The following is a 17628-nucleotide window of genomic DNA, read 5'->3' as shown; positions in this document are numbered from 1 at the left end:
CTTAAAGGGGTGGAATAAATTTTTCTCCAAGTTTCAACAAAATTCACCTCTGGCTATGATAAGGCATTGCAAATTTAAGGTCTGTAAAAAACAATTTTAGAGAAACTAACAAGAAACTACAAACTATGGGTTTAAAGAATGTAATGGTCTTCTGAACTTTCAAGGCAGTCTTGCATGTAACTATACAAAATTTATATCCTGATATAAACAGGATAATATTATGTATAGATAAGAATAATGTGTATACAACCATATGCATACCTAGAGAAGTTTTATTTTTCTTTTGCTAAGTAAAATCAGAACTCTTTAAAACTGAAAAAGAAATATAACAGAAATTTAGGAGAAACCCAGTAATAATATCAGCACAATTCATCTGTTTTTCATAGCAAGCATGGAAAAGAAGGCAATCATAACAATTGATTAAATTTTGAGATATATAAAATAAAAATTTGATAAAACAAGGTTTTTAAAGTATGAATTGCAGTAGAAATGCCTGTTTGTTTCGTTCCTGGTTGGAAATTTCTTTCTCCTCCTTGAATATCCCTAAGCATTCCATTTTACCATCTATCACCAAACCCTGAACAGCTCGCAGATCTCACAGATCTTATTTAAATCTCGTACTTAATTCTTAAGTCTCTGAATGAATTTCAGCTCCTGCTCTACTTTCCAAGGGTGCTCAGCTGGCCTCACAAAAGCTCCACAGACACATCGTTCACTATCTCTGATGCTTTCAAGCTTAACAGAGGGTGCCAAAAAAAAAAAAAAAAAAATCAACGATTAAAAAAGTTTATTAAAGTGAAACTAGGATTGCAAATTTGAAGAAGTTGCTTCTACTTTTATTTCTCTCTCAACTCAGCACAGGTGTTTCCTAACTTATACTGCTGTGCATGCTGATGAAGGGGAGGGTTAAATTAAGGTGAGGGAGTGGGCCAAGCGCAGACCAACAAGCATTTAGGATCTCCAGCCTCATGTGTTAATGGATGTGTTTAAAAATGGACCCCCCAAAAAGCCTAGAATGAGGTTTCTTTTTGGCAAATAATTAAACCAGTATACTGAAATAATTAAAGCTTTGTCTTTAAATAAAGCATCAGATCAACAGAACAAAAACAAAGATAAAAATTGCACACACATATGCATGCGCGCACACACGCTCTGACACACACAGATACGCAAAACTAGTGGGTGAGGGGAGAAGGAAATTAAATAAAAGAAAACAAACAGAGTCCTAACAGGCCATTCTCCGAAAAGGAATCTAAATAAAAAGTCATATGATATCTGATAGTGCAGGACACGTCGCCAAGAACTGGAGCGGATTGCCTACAGGAAGAAAGGGCCAGTGTATTCCAGCTCAAAGAGCTTTTCTTTCCTCCTCCTCTATTTTTTTCCCCTTTTCTCCTCGACTGTGAATGTGTTACTCTCAGGTCAGATCCACGAAGAATCCCAGAATGACAGCTATCACCTGTCACTGTACTCTTGGCGGCACAACTAGCTGATAGGAGCTGCCTGAGTTGGGATCAAGAAGAGCTAGTGCAGCTTTCAGTAACAGCCTCTTCTCCTAGTCCCTCTGCTCCTTTCAAAGACTCCCTTGGTCACATCAAAAACAGACCAAAAGGAAAAAGAAAAAAGAAAAAAAAGCGGCGGGGTGGGGGGAACCAAATGAAAAATTAAAAATGCAGGGACAACAGCCCACAGCAACAAAAGAATTCGGGGGAAAAAAATTAAACACAAGCAAAAAGGAAAAAAAACAAGAACAAAAACAAAACAACTCTTGCCTTCAATATAAAACTTTTTAAAGACTGAGTTTCTCTTATCTGGATGACATTCTTTTTAAAAGTATTTTTCTCCTTAGGAACTATTAAAAGCATTAAAAAATTCTATAAAAATACAGAAAAGTCTGAAAGCAATTCAAGAATTTTCCTAAAGAAAACATGTAACTGTAAGAAGTGAGTTACTCTGGAAAATTCTGGATTTGCCAAAAGTTCCCTTAGTTCTAATATCTTTCAGCGAGTTCAAGTGCTAACACTGGCCACCTAGTACTTGTTTTTTCTCTGAGGGTCATGATTGAGGCAACACATCCATAGTAAGGTTTCCCGAAAAGACTCCTTGTTATCAAGTTACTTCAAACATAAGGCACTCACACCTCCCAGCCAGGAGGGTTTTTTGATGAAGCATCAAACTCTGCCCTGATATGTATTACATCCTTAAGTAGCAGTTACATAAATGCATTCTATAATTATGGAAAATGTATATATCTATATTTTCCCCTACATTTTCCCTCCCCAGGGATATGAATAGATTTTATTTTCAGTTAATAGAAAAAAAAAGAAAAGAGTTTCTGATTCTTGAAACAACTGTTGTAGCTGTTTTCCACTTAGCAAAAACAGTTATCTGTAGTTAGGAACGGTATATAATATATATTTAAGGGTTTTTGTACAGCTTGAGAATTGTTCCCCTTGTTTAGTTTTGTATCTATAATGTACCTTAAAAAGATTTCTAAGTGACAATCAACATATAAATGCATTAAGAGGAGAACTTTCAGAAAGAAAACATTATCCTGGGTTTATAAATCCAGGATATTAGCATAAAGATATAAATGTACAGCATATATAAAAGATAAAATTGTTTACTACATTTTACACATACAGTTCACATATGATTTCTTTTTTCTTTTGTTGGAGCATTAATTTGAAAATGATAAGCATTCTGAAATGTTTGCTACAACACAAATTCATGGTAAAAATATACATGCATAGGCAAAAATTGAAATGGAGAACACAAAGCTACGTGGCAATCAGAATCGTTGACAAAATCTCCATCTAGACTATATTTTGCTTGAACTACTGTATCATAGATGGGGCAAGTAATCTCTCTGGGGGTTTTGTCATTTACATAATTAGAAACAAGAATAAAATACAAATATCTGCTCCCTCACTACCTTTTCTTAATAACTGACAAGTCACACAAGTGGTACCCTTTTAAACAGATGGATGCAAAAACTTGTGAGATCGAATGAACTGATGTACCCCATTGGTATTTTGGGAACCCAAATTCCATAATTAACTTTTTACCCAAGTGGCAAAAGTAGAAGATGTTCTAGTCACCAAATGGATTATTTGATGGACTTTGGTTCTTTCTTCCACAAGATTTTGGCGACTCAGAAAGGGTAAAGAGATGATAACAGAAGATGCATCCTGAACAACTTTTATTGTGAGTAGAAAAAAAATAGCATAAAGTGAGCATAAGAACAGTTGGATTTGGAAAGATTAAAAGAGAAGAAAAGAGCAACATATGCAACTTAATTAGTCTTTTTCTTTTTAATTTTTTCAGGAACATATATATATATATATATATATATGGATGATGGGGAGAAAAGATAACTGGATTTCTTTTGAATGTCTTTGTGTCTTTATAGAGTGAATGTTCTGTTCCTGTCTCTTTCTTTTTAGGCGAAAAACTAATAAAAATAGAAAAACATATATCAGACATTAAGCTCACTCCCCCCCCCGCCCCCCCCCCCCCCCCCCCGCACCCTTCCCTTTGTAAAGAACTCTTTGTTCTCTAGTGAAAATGCTGAAAAATCCCCGGGCAGCTACTCCCTGAAACAAGTGCAAAACACTTAGAGGCTTTTGGGCTGGCTGGGAGCCAGAAACCCTCCCGCTGTCTGGTTAGAAGAGGAAAAAAAGAAGAGAGAGGGAGAGGGAGAGAGGGGAAGAGGGAATGGGGGGGCAGAGAGAGAGGAAGAGAGAGAGGAAGAGAGAGGAAAAGAGAAGGGGGGAGAGAGAGAGAGAGAGAGAGAGAGAGAGAGAGAGAGAGAGAGAGAGAGAGAAATTGGAGCTTCCTTTAATAGACATAGGAAGCAGCGTTTTTTTCTTTTTCTTTTTTTTTCAAAACTGGCGGTCAAGCGTTAAGTAACTCCCGTCTAAATCCACCTGCTAGAAATGAACTTGGGTAACCCCCCAGGGGTGCACAAAGACAGGGAAGACAGTAACATACTCCATACTCTTTCCCACCCCCCGTTGTACTGCTTCCATTCTTTCTGCTCTCATACACAAATGCCCACAGCTTCTCACGCCGCCCCTCTTACCCCCCAACAACAAACACAGCAAAATACATGCTCCCTCGGTCTCCTAAAAAAAAAAAGGCTTTTCCATCTCCGTTGCGACACAGTGATAAGGGGTAGCGAACATCTCATACCTGGTGTGAATGCTAATCAGTCAGGAGTTCTCCTTTTCCCAAGACAGGGAACTGTTTCCTTCCAAATTTATTAGAACCTCCTCCACTGCCTCTTTGAAAAACCTTCTTTGTCACCCTCTCCCAAGTCCCGATACTTCTTTAAAAAAAAAATGGCTTCGGAGCTCCTTCTATTCTTGATATTGATTCTCTCTCTCTCCCCCCACCCCTCCTCCTCTCTCCTGTCTGTGTCTCTTCTGAGTGGTCTATTGATAAGTCCCTGGAGGCACTGGGTCAGCCTGCCCGTAGGAAACCAGACACAATGCACAAATCTCCGAGTGCCATTCTGCCATCAGCAAGCAGACCACGTTTAGGAGAGAGAGAGAGGAAAAAAACAGTAGAGCAAGAGACAGAGAGAGAGAGAGAGAGAGAGAGAGAGAGAGACACCAACCGAGGGAGGGAGAGAGAGACTGAGAGAGAGAGAGGAAGAGAGAGGGGGAAGAGAGAGAGAGAGGAGAGAGAGAGGAAAAAAACAGTAGAGCAAGAGACAGAGAGAGAGAGAGAGAGAGAGAGAGAGAGAGACACCAACCGAGGGAGGGAGAGAGAGACTGAGAGAGAGAGAGGAAGAGAGAGGGGGAAGAGAGAGAGAGAGGGAGAGAGAGAGGGAGAGAGAGGAGAGACGGGGAGAGAGAGAGTGTGTGAGAAAAAGACTGATTGGAACAGGAGGGAGAGAGAGAGAAAAGGAGAAGGAGAGAGAGCGCGAGAGGGAGAGCGGCACTGCCAGTCAGGTTAATCATCCCTACTTTAATTAGCTGTTCGGCTTAGACATAAAACAATTGAATTTGAATGATCTGTCAGCAGGCTCGGCTGAACCAAAGGGGAAAAGCGAATATTACAAAAAGACTGTTGGTGTGTTCTGATAAGCAATACTGCTCGTACTGACAAATCCTCAAAGGGGGAACTATTAAAACTTACAACTAAACAAAAAGTGCAAATACAAATGGCACTAGATAGAGGTCTTTAAAAAATGGAGTTTTCTCTCCTAGTTTTATGAACCATAGATATTCACATGCAGGTGCCAGCATATTAGGGGTTTTCGTGTAATGTATTAAAGTTTATTAACGATGGTCTAGGAGTGTAGCAGACAGATGCTGCAGAGAACAAGACAGGTACAGTCGGATGCCGAATCTAGATCTTGGAGGGAGATGGATGCTGGAAGAAGAGGCACCGTGGCAAGAGATCAGCACAGACAAAGTCAGTGGGCAGACAGGCAGACAGATTTTAGGCACGGCACGATCTCATCTAAAAAGGCAAAAGTTCTGATGCAATATTAGGTGCAAAACAATCCATCCATCCTCCTCTCCCGGGTGCACTCCAAGGTACAGTTAAAATGGATTAATCTTTGTGACAAACAGAGCTGGCAAGGCAGACTATGGCAGACACTGAGGGCGATTTGCAGACCCAGAGAATACAGAGCTAGAAAAAGCCCCAGAGATCAATCTCTGCCCCTCCCAATTTAGCAGAGAGGAAACTGAGGCCCAAGAGTCGACACTAGACACCAGGACTCCAGGAGCCCACCAGGCCAGCTAACCTAGAGTATTCTTTGAAGATCTGGCCCAACAGGTATGAAAATCACCCTTGCCTCCCAAATAAGATTACTCCACCTATATGTATACTTAGTGCACAAACCTCTAATTTTTCAAAATGTTTAAATAGCCAAATGGAAATATAATTACATACATAAATATATTTCCACTTTATATATGTGTGTTTCTGTATGTGTGTATATATATACACACACACATAGAGAGAGAGAGACCATTTTGAACGCTAGGAAAAAGGGATTTAAGTCTTTAATTCATTCTTGGAGAAAAGTAGAAAAATATAATATTGTAGAGGCCTCGTCTCAGCAAGATATAACTTGTGTCACATTTTCAAGCTAATGAAGGCTAGTGGATTGATCTACAAAGACCTCACCCTGAATTTACAATTCGCTCTATGAACATCATCTGCTATATATCACCATGTGAGAAGATGTGGTTTTTCTCATACACCTCACTTCTAAAACACAGGCACACTGTGGGTGAAAGAGATTGAGTCTTTCAGCATACTACGTAGTTTTAAAGCACTGATGAGATTTTCCACCTGGAGAATTAGGTGTGTAAAACTCTTCCGATATATTTCAATAGAAAATGAGCTATTAAAAAGGGGAAACTATCTTTCCTGCCCACGAAAGTGATGGTATCTTTTTGAGGACACATATGATCATGTTCAGTAAGGATTCCCTTTCAACAATGGGTAACTGAAGGTCTATTTTTAAATGGCGAAAGAGGTGTTTATGAAGAGAACAGTGCCATCAGATGTTACTGGAGAGATTAGGTTTCTTGCCCTAAAACAAGACTCAGGGTGTGTATGAAAGCGAAAACTATTTCTCAGTCATGCTTCAGCAACAACGTTGCTACTTAGGGAGAAAGAAGAAAACTGAAAGAAATGTCAGGCACCTGGGAGCCCACTCAAAGACAAGTAATCTGAGAGAAGTCATAGCCAGAGTAATTTAAATTTATTTGCACACCAACCTCTTCGACAATGGCTGCTATGCCATGCCTAAAACACATGGCCTACAGTTGATTGATATGGAAAGGGGGAAGGAATCAGTGATTTTGATAATGGCAGATCCTTTGGCAAGCCCCAAAGTACCTGATAGGCAAGAGCCCAGAAGAAAGCCGTGGAGTGCTTAGTAAATGTGCGTTGGTGAAGGGAGAAAGAAGAACAAGAGCTTTGGAGCAAACACACATTTATATACAACACTGCAAAAGTCACAGCTACTCTGAGAGCCTCAGTTTTCCTTTCTGTAAAAGGTGATGATATTGGTTCCATAGGGTTGTCTTAAGGATGAAATGAGCAAACATATATAAAGTACACAGCTAGTCATTACATGGTAGTTATCATGGAGGAAGGCGTATCTTGAGGGTGTAAACAAAACTGTATATTATGGATGTGCTGAGTGTGCTATATTCAAAGCATGTAGGTTCACGACATGAAAGCATATAGCAAAGCAAGGATCTAATATATAGACCTCTACTAGAAAGTACTGGCAGTAGAGATTATAAAGTTTAGAACTAAATTCCTAAAATCTAAACTTCAAGGATGTTAGGTCATCTGGGGTTGTGTTATTTCTTTGTTCCCATATTTTACTATATTTCCTGGCTCACAATAATAACGATGGCCAACATACTACTAATTGGTCTGCTCTAAGCACGCTGCTAAGCACTTTACATTTTAAAATCATACTTTAGCATCACAAGAACCCTATGAATGAGGTACTACCAATATCTGCATTTCATAGATAAGAAAGCTGAGGTATAGAAAGATTGTATAACTTCCTCAAGATCACATGCTTAGTAAGTGAGGAGCTGGGAATTAAATCCAGGCAATATGACTTTAAAGCCTGCATTCTCAGCCACAGTACTATACTGGCACACAGTAGGTATTCAGTCAATGTGTGCTGAATGAATGAGCAGATGAAAAAAACACTAGAATTTTTATTTCATTGGAGATCAGTAATAATCTGTGCACAACCACTTGGGAGAATCTTGTTTTCGAACGATAGAATCTGTCCTTCTTCTGTAGCTCACTTCAGGTGTAGTCCTTTGTCAGAAACCAGGGTGAGCCATGTCCCTGCACGGTGTTGAAAATGGATGAAGGGAAGATTGCTGACCATGACCACCCAGGGCATTTAAATATCTGACGGCATTTTCAGCACTTTGAGGGTAGTGTTAGCACAAGGGTTATTAATTGGCTTAATTCCAGTTTGGATAATTACATCGTGTCTCTTTAATTTTCCCCCGACTATGCCATTCTTCACTTCCTGTCACAAATGTGCTCTTTAAAAAAGCATATGAATATACACAAACATATAGTTATATTTAAGGTTTGCATAATCATTGAGGGTGCTTTTTTTTTTTCTAAATGATCAGTGTATAGTAGCTATCTAATAAATGAATGGGCAAAAGAATTAAAGTCATTGCAAAACAAAGATAACTCTTTGAAGCTTTTTGTTTGGCAATGAAATAAACAGATTTTTAAAACATTTCCTTGGTGACAGAATTCCAATTACATTTTTTTCTCATGGGCAGATATTTCCAGAGCTGATGACCTGCTCATGATAAGCTGATTTTCTTACACTATGTAGTTTCCAATGTAAAAAAAATACCAATGAAAACTCTGATATTTTGGAGTAGAAAATGAGACTAAGTCCTGAGTGGTAGAGCATACTGAACGTATGGGTTTTCAATGAGTTATTAACCCATTTATTAGCCCTGCCTTATTTGGCAGCTTTTTTTTTTTTTTATCTCCAAACATATTACTAGAATTATCTTCAAATATAGAAGAAAGGGACAACACATCCTAATTTAATAAGCTTAGGAAAGTTGGACGGTCATAAACAGACACAGCCCCCTCTCCTTTTTCCAAAGAATTCTTGGCCTTTGAAATACTGTTTCTACATGATACTAAAGAAACACTCCCAGAAAAATACGCTTAAAACATGTGCACGAACAGGTAAATGCAACCATGGTAGAGCATAGTTTATTAGGTCTTTTTAGTGTACATTTGTATGAATAAGTCATCAAATATAGGGAGTACAGAAAATAAGAGAATAAAGGGTTAATTTATTTACTATGCATGAAGGTTTCTAGATCTTTGCTTCTTCAGCTTTTAGTTCAAAATTCCATGCATACTCTGCACATAATAACAAAAGTCATATTTCAATATATCTCATAATTTGATTTACTTTCAAGCATCTTTTCTGATTCAGCTCTCGAAGACTTCCTCCTTATAAACTTTCTCCAAATTATTTTTTGTAGCCCTCTGTAAAATATCATTTAAAGCTGGTGTTCATAAGATGACTCTCAAGCTATAGAGAGATTTGTATCCAACTAGTCCATATTTCCTTTTCAGAACCAGTGGTCAAGTCCCATGCTCTTATCTGAGAACAAGCCACAGTGAATATATAAAACAGCCCTTTCTCACCTTTCGGACCCCTGTAATAATGATAGTAGTCTCTCAGTGACTATTCTCCGGTTAGTTACTCACTCCTTGAGACTGAGCTCTTCCAAGACAAGGTCTTTCCATTCTACCTGGTATATTTAATGTATTGTCCAGCACCACACCTGCCATGGTGGCAGATGATCTCCCAGAAAAGCTGGAAGCAACAAATTTTAATTCTCTTTGTTCTTTGTGTGTAAATACAAATTTTCCTGTGTGTCAAGTTTTCAACACGTAAAAGGGGCATACTTTATCCTAAGATTAGTGATTCGATGTTTGGAAAATAATATCTGAGGGTATAGTATTTAAGAATTAGCTAGTGAAAAGCACTTGTTTTGGTTATTTTCATAGTATCGCCACTATGTTTATAGCAAGAAGTACTTAGAAAACACGTTCTAAATTCAAAATTTAAGTGAATTTTGAATTCAAAAGAAAAATGGACAAGATTTATCTTGAATATTAGAGATAGTAAGCACTTGGTTTTTACATGCCATTTAGAAACAGCCTGACAGATTTTATAGACGCAGAAGGTATTTAGGAAACTCTCTGGTTCTCTCAGTCTACAGAGAAGAGCTGAGTGGCAGAGAGATTTTATCTGACAAGCTTAAGGTAAAAAACTTGGTAGAAGTGAACTAGTGTTGGAACCCAGTCTGTCTGTCCCTGGTTCCACACTCTTCTCACTCATACTTCGAAAGATGGTTTTTATACTCTTGACTCCAGATTCCCTCTCTTTTGGACATATTTTAGGAAGGAACTCTTAAATCCTGGTGCTGAGAAAGGGGTACAATATTCCTAATGTAGTCTGATAAACACACCACAAAGGAACTATAGTAGGCTGAAGAATGGCCCCCCCAAAAGATATCCATGTCCTAATCCCCAGAACCTTTGAATGGTACCTTACATGGCAAAGGGGTCTTGCAAATATGATTAAATTAAGGCTATTAAAATGAGGAGATTATCCTGGATTTTCTAGGTGGACTCTAACTGTAATCACAAAAGTTCGTATAAGAGAGAGGCAGGAGGATAAGAGTAGTAGTAGGAGATGTGATGACAGAAACAAGAGGTTGGAGTTATTTGAAGAAGGGGTCATGCACCAAGGAGTGCAGGGTCCTCCAAAAGATAGAAAAGGCAAAGAAATGGATTATCCTTTATAGCCACTAAAAGGAACCAGCCCTCCCAACACCTTTACTTTAGTACAGTGAAACTGATTTGAGACTTCTGGTTTCAGAACTGTAAGAGAATACATTTGCATTGTTTTGAACCACCAAGCTTGTGATAATTTGTTATAACAGCCATAAGAAATTAACATAGGGACCGTCAGCTACCTTGATCCGGACATAATCTTTCAACACAGCTGAAGTATTTCTTAGCCCTTTAAAAGAATTATTTTAGCAGATATATTACCTTACTGGTTCAAACTGAGCTTGTGATACAAGAACCCTTACCAGTCTTCAGAAAAATATTGACTAGGATAAGTCAAGGAGAGTCTTTTCTCCTGACACTAAGAGCTTCCTTCTAAGTTGGCATAAACCAATCAATCTAATGCTTGTTGGTTAATTGATCAGTTGGCTGCAGATCCATCTAATCACATTTGCCTGCGTCCTGTATTATAGTAACTGTTCACTGGTGGTTTGGCAATTGTATCTCCAAGTTAATCTACAACAGTAGCTCTAGTTAGAAGCAAAGAGACGGGTTTCAGTGTCCATTTCTTGAGTGCCAGAGACCTAAACTCATTCAGAAGTGAGTGTGCTCTTGCTAGACCCCCACCCCACACCTTTTTCTACGCTTTCTTAACAGAGGTCACAAAAAAGAAGCATGAGGCAGCCTAGGCAAAAAAACAAAAACAACCTCCCCCTGCTTTTTTTTTTTTTTGGAGACAGGGTCTTGCTCTGTCACCGAGGCTGGAGTGCAGTGGTGTGATCACAGCTCACTGCAACCTCAACCACCTGGGCTCAAGGGAGCCTCCAGCCTCAGCATCTTGAGTAGCTGGGTGTGACCACAGGTGTGTGCCACCACGGCAGGCTAATTTTTACATTTTTGTAGAGATGAGGTTTTGCTATGTTGCTCAGGCTGGTCTCAAACTCCTGACCTCAAATGATCTTCCCACTTGGGCCTCCCAAAGTGCTAGATTACAAGTGTGAGCCACTGCACCCAGCCCCTATTCAAACTTTATTCTAATAAGACTCTTTTGCTTTAGTGTGTCATTGCCATTCAGTTACTGCATACATTCTATAGGATAGTGCTCCTGAAAGAGTAGTCCTTGGGCCAGCAGCATCAGCATTGCCTAGAAACTTGTTAGAAACGTAACTTCTTGTGTCTTATTCTAGACCTACTGAATCAGATGCTCAGAGGTGGATGTCTGAGTATGTATATTTTAACAAGCCCTTCAGGTAATTCTAAAGCCTAGCTGAGAACAACTGTCATAGGACAAATCTGTGAGGTTCATCAAGGCTAATGAAAAAACACATTGGACTCTGAGTGAGACCACCTGCGAATCCAGGTGTCATGGTGACTCTGTCATTTGCCAGCTACGTGACTTCAGGTTATGTTCTTAGTCTATTTGTCTCCTCATCTGTAAGACGGAAATAACAATAATTAATAATAATAAATTGCTTTATGTGAAAAGTTAATGTAGGCGTTAACAAGATCATGCATATGAAAACACTTTACAACCTCAGGGTTATTATTATAGAAGAAATATCAATTGCAAGGATTGCAAGGATCCTGGGATGACATTGTTGGTGATATTGCCTTGATATTTAATATTAACTAGGGCTCCCAGGTAGTAATATGGAAAAAAAGTTCAAGAAGCTCCAGATGTCCCATTCTCCAGGCTAAACTAAAGGCTGGAAGTCTGTAGATGTTTAAAGGGTGTGATACTGAATGGAGGATCTGCTGGCATTATTAGTCTCTAGAACCAAGTGCTAAATTTCTTGATTTGAAAATCTACCTTTCTGTTTATCAGGTAGCAGAATTTAGTGACAGCTTTGAATTCTGTATGCCAGTGAAAGTCTATGGCTTGTGGGATTCAGAACCACAATTCTTTATCAGTTTCCACTGACACTCAGTGTAAAGTGGCCCATGATCTCTTTCATTTCCATACCATATTCTCAAATAAGTAAGAAGCTCCAGGGAGCTCACTCAACAATTGATTATAGTCATATATTTTTCAATAGAAAATATATATATCCTGGTAGGTGGGAAGGATGGTCCTGATCTGGACTGAGATCTTTGTAGATGTTCAAGTCTAAACTCTGAGTAGGTTGAAAACAACTCAGATGCAACCAGATTAGACAACTATGATTTTCATGGAAAATCATCAGAATTTTATCCAACCTCTGAGTAATGAAAATTTGCAGTATTTCTCAACAGCTCTATATATGTGGAGAAAACCACCTCATCAAAGAGAACAATCTCTTTTCCTTCTTTGGTGAAATCATACTGATATATGACTTTTGGCCTGAGGGCTCATCCTTCCTCTGAAGACTCATGTCTGCACATCACCTTTTGGCAACCCCCCTGTGCCTTGCAGGACAGTTGTGTAGCCAAGATTCTGTTTGGGTTGCTGTTTCCTCTGAGCCAGTCACACTGGTGCATCAGGAAATGCAGCTGTACCTTTTAAGAGCTCTGTGTCCTTAAGCAAGTCATCTGTCCTTTAAAATTTCATAGATTTTTCATTTGTAAAATATGAATAATATGTGCCTTATCAATCTTACAAATTGTTCTGAAGATCAAAATGGATGATGTATCCAAAATGCTTTGTAAACTAATAATCTCATTTGGTTGGTGTTACTGATGTTATTATTTACTCTTTAGCAGGAGAGTAAAGATATATACAGATATATTGGGTATGGTAGCTTGAATATTTTTAGACATCTAAGTTGTATATGCCTCCAAGGTTTCCCCCTGAACTTACATCCCTTTGTCAGGTTACAGCTAAGGTGGTAACTAAGGATGTTAATTTCCTTTAGGTCCCTACAGGATCTCCATTTTGATCATGATTAGTTTATACATGAAATACACACTGCTGCAGAATTTACAATGTTTCCATTCTGGCCAACTCAACTTTGAACATATTCCCTGAGTAAGAACAAATTAAGTACTATAAAACTGAAAAAAACACAGCATCCAAAGCTGGTATTGAGGGAGTGAAAACATCTTCAAAGGCTATTTCTTGATTGCCTAATATAAAAAAATCTACTTAGAAATGTCCACTAGTTCAACAAGCATTCCTGAAGGAAATCTGTAACAAAGCTACTGCACATCAACATTTAAAAGAACAGGAACATGTAGTCTACCACAAAACAAAGTATTATTGCTTGAATTGCCCAAACTTTGTTTAAACAAAATTGAATTTCGCTTAAGTTGAATTCAGTGAAGAGCTCATAATGCATTGTTGCTATTTAGATAGTTGTCATAGTATGTGGTACTCAGTAAGTCCTCTAAAATGGAAGGGAAATTAACTATGTGGTATAATTTCAACATAAATCATTAATATAATTGTGGAAAGAATATCTCTGAATATATTGAATTGCTATTTGAATCTTTACTTGTGTATACAATTCTATCTTTTCTGCTATGCATCCTTAACTAGACTATATGCTCCCTGAGGACAATTCCTGATTTTCACGTCTCCAAATTTCCCGCTGCCTTCAGTACAGTGGTTTACAAGTAGCACTTGCTTTCAAACTATCTGCTGTTTAATTATATTCATTTTTTATTGGCTTTTCTTGGGGGGCAATTTATGCACATAAAGTGTCCATAGATAAATGCATCATTATCACTGAGGTGAAAGTTGTGATTCTTAATTTTTTTAAAAAACCATATGCATTGGGCCACTTATTTTTCCTATGTGATACTTAACCTAATCATAGAAGTGAATAGAAAAACATGATTCTCTTTTAAAAGGCACACTTTACGTGAAACCATTTTAGGAATTCAGCTAATGTGTCAAGTATAGTCATTCTGCATGATGATGGTGATGGGGAGGCTCTATGTACTACAGTTTTGACAGAAAATATTTTAAATTAAAGCTAGTTACCCAAAAAATTACATAAACATAAATATGCATTCTCCCACAAACACATTTGCACATCTTTAAACTTCGATTAATGCAAAGAAAAGATATATTCTTTTGTTCTAGTGGAATACAAATGACGAAGACTAATAAATGAATAAATAAAGCTCTAGGTAACCAAATCAATGTCTGCTCAATTCTGGTCAAGGAGGTGAAGGGAGGTTTCCCTTTGAGTCAGAGAATGTAGTGGATAAAAAGGATGTGAATAGCTGGGGGGATTTCCTGAGGCCATTGCAGACCAGCTCACAAGCTGTTAAGAGACTCATTTTCATAAGACTTTTGGTTGCATTTGTAACACTTGCTCTAGGTCCCCTAGAGCATTAAGTGCCACATCACAGCACTACAATAACAGGACTAAATGCGAGAAGGTACCTTACAAGGTTCTTTTTCTTTCAGCTCTAAATATCCAGGAGTTTGTAGATGTTCTCAAGACCGTTTTTTCCCCTTCGTTTTTCCTTCTCCCTCAAATCCCCACACACTCCCTTCAAATAGAACTAAGTGGAAAGGACTGTTGTTTTTTAGGTAAAAACCTAAATTCTTGTACTTAAAAAAAAAACAAAAAAACAAACAAAAACAAAAACACGCCAGTTGTAAAATCTGTAATGTAATTATTTCCATAGGTAGGAGATATTTTATTTTTTATAAAACCTGGTCTGACTGGTAAGTTTGTTCTAGATTAGGAATTTAGCTACAGTTTGGTGAGTGTCTGTTCTCTATTAGGCTTGGTGCATATTAATTGGTACATATTTTAACATTTCACTACTGTATTAAATTATTAACAATTTGAAATCATTAGCTTGTACTGACACCATTTTTCTGAAACAGTACCACCTGTTTCTTCTAAGTTTGGTCCAGAACAAAAGTCTGAAATCTAATTTGTCAGAAAAACAAATGTGTAGTTCAGGAAAAGGATAGTGGCCAGGTTCGGTGGCTCATGCCTGTAATCCCAGCACTTTGGGAGGCCAAGGCAGGTGGATCACCTGAGGTCAGGAACTTGAGACCAGTCTGACCAACATGATCAAACCCCGTTTCTACTAAAAATACAATAATTAGCCAGGCATGGTGGCACACGCCTGTAATCCCAGCTACTCAGGAGTCTGAGGCAGGAGAATCGCTTGAACCCAGGAACTGGAGGTTGCAGTGAGCCAAGATCGCACCATTGCACTCCAGCCTGGGTGACAGAGTGAGATTCTGTCTCAAAAACAAAAACAAAAAAAAAAAAAATGAAAAGAAAAAAAAGGGCTAGGAATCACCAAAAGGAGGAGGTCCAATGTCCAATGTTAGGATGATTATGCTGATAACAAGGCCATTTAATCTTTAAAACTAATATAAAAAGACAAGTATTTCCTGTAGTAGGGCTGAGCTTTACCTCAGGTCTGTGTGACAAAGCCTCATCTCTTCTCTTACACATTCCTAGTCTTCAGACATTTAAAGTCTCTGACTATCCAGTATTTCCTTTGTGACAATAATTCACAAATATATATATGTACATTTGTGTGTGTGCATTACATTTTAAGCATATATATATATATATATATATATATGTGCAGGAAACCCACATCTGCAGTACCACAGTCCACAGGCTAGGACTAGATACTTAGATTTCTAGGGAAGTGATCCAAATACCTAGTTGCAGCTATGTAGATTTCATGAAACTATCCACAGATTTCAAGAATGCAATGAGGGGAGAAAGAGTATACTTAATATATGAGTATATATACACTATATATATCCCATATAAGTATGCCATATGTAAATAATAATAGTCAGCCCTCACTAACACAATGTGCCTAATATTATTGTAAGCACTTTACACCTCCTTACTTTGTTCTCATAACGTCTAAGGTAGATATCATTATTATTATCGTCTAGTTTTACAGATGAGACAAGCAAGGGACACAACTAATAAGTGGTGCAGTCCAAGTTCCCGTCTGTGATCCTGTCTTTTTCATGGACCTTTTCCTATTTGTTGCCTCCATGAGACCATATCTGACCTTCGGCCTATTCTTTTTTAAGACTTTGCTCCCTCTTAGGAGATAACAAGTGTAGCTTATCTAGTAGCAGAACTCACATGTTACCCAGCCAATAGTGTACTTAGCTAGGGAACAAAAGACTAAATTTGTGGAAATTCCTCACATTTGTACAAGAGAAAGTCCCAAAGCAAGACATTATGGCCTGGAAAATGGAAGAGAGAGTTTGGGCAGGTGGATATTTTGGGTCTCCCAAATCACAACACACGCTCAATGCGCAACCATCAATACATAAATCCAATCTCATTCAATATATATTTAATAAGCACCTGCTGTGAGCAAGGGACTCTGCTAGGACGTAAGCTCTAGAAAGTAGCTACAAAGATTAGAAGCAATAATCCTAGTATTTAGAACATGGGAGAAAAGAAATACCACATAACTAAAACACAATGCAAATAAGATAACACCATAAAGGTTGCTAACAAAATTCTGTAGGTTTCAGTGACCTGAGGAATATCATTTGATATTCAGTGGTGGACAATGACAAAGTTACCTGAAGCAGGTAGTGTTTGAGATGGACTTTGGAATATGGGAAAAATTCCAACAATCAGAAATTGGAGAGAGAGGTTTTAGGCAAGGGAAACAGAAAGAATCAAAGCAAGGGATAGGAAAGCACAAAGTGTGTTTGGGGTCAATTTGATTAGCTTCTAGAATACTCAAAGGATAGCAGTAGGAGTTTGAGATGCTGTGGGTGAAACATGTGGAAATGTCCATTGAGCAGCAGGAAACCCACATCTACAGTACCAGAGTCTACAGGCCAGGACTAGATACTTAGATCTCTAGGGGAGTGATCCAAATATCTAGCTGCAGCTACGTGGATTTCATGAAGCTGTCCACAGATTCCAAGAATGCAGTGAGGGGAGAAAGAAAGACAAACTTACATTTTGTGGGCAAAGGGAGGATGGATGAAAGATCATTCAGATGAACAGGAGAACCATAAAAACAGATGCTACGGAGTGTAAAGGTGAAGAATGCTTCAAATGCTTTAAGAATTAGAGATAGATGGTAAAAAGAATCAAATCATAAACAGGATACCTAGGATTGCTGTGAGGAAGAGGTATATTTAAGAGCTGGAGTCTTCATCACTGTACTCATCTTTGAAAGGACCACCTCTTATTGCTTTCTACCCTTTCCCTAAACTCATGCATGCATACAATCACACACATAAACATTTATTTTCTAGGAAAAATGTTGGCATTATTAACTCTGAAGCAAACTATATCTGGAAGTTTTTAGAGTAGTTAGCAAGATCCAAACTTTATGGTTTGATTTTAATTCAAAAGATAACTGAAGTTTTATATGCAG

The 17628-nt window shown here is 38.1% G+C and overlaps 1 protein-coding gene across 20 annotated transcripts in view; it reads right to left on the bottom strand.

Annotated features, from left to right (window-relative positions):
* ZBTB20 (zinc finger and BTB domain containing 20) overlaps positions 1-17628 on the bottom strand; it is an 845365-nt gene that overhangs the window by 134924 nt on the left and 692813 nt on the right. The window contains exon 1 of one of the 20 annotated variants that reach the window (XM_033211211.1): positions 4195-4531. The exons of 18 other annotated variants lie outside the window; for them this stretch is intronic. The gene's annotated coding sequence lies outside the window, so the exon portion shown is untranslated. Of the gene's footprint in view, positions 1-4194; positions 4532-17628 lie in introns of those variants that run through there. One more of the 20 variants, XM_033211203.1, reaches the window with a different exon arrangement.

Source organism: Trachypithecus francoisi, unplaced genomic scaffold (genome assembly GCF_009764315.1).
Source record: "Trachypithecus francoisi isolate TF-2019V2 unplaced genomic scaffold, Tfra_2.0 Lachesis_group0, whole genome shotgun sequence".
In the NCBI taxonomy this organism is placed as follows: Eukaryota; Metazoa; Chordata; class Mammalia; order Primates; family Cercopithecidae; genus Trachypithecus; species Trachypithecus francoisi.
Note: the sequence above shows the minus strand (reverse complement) of the source record. Positions and strands in the feature narration are given on the sequence as shown.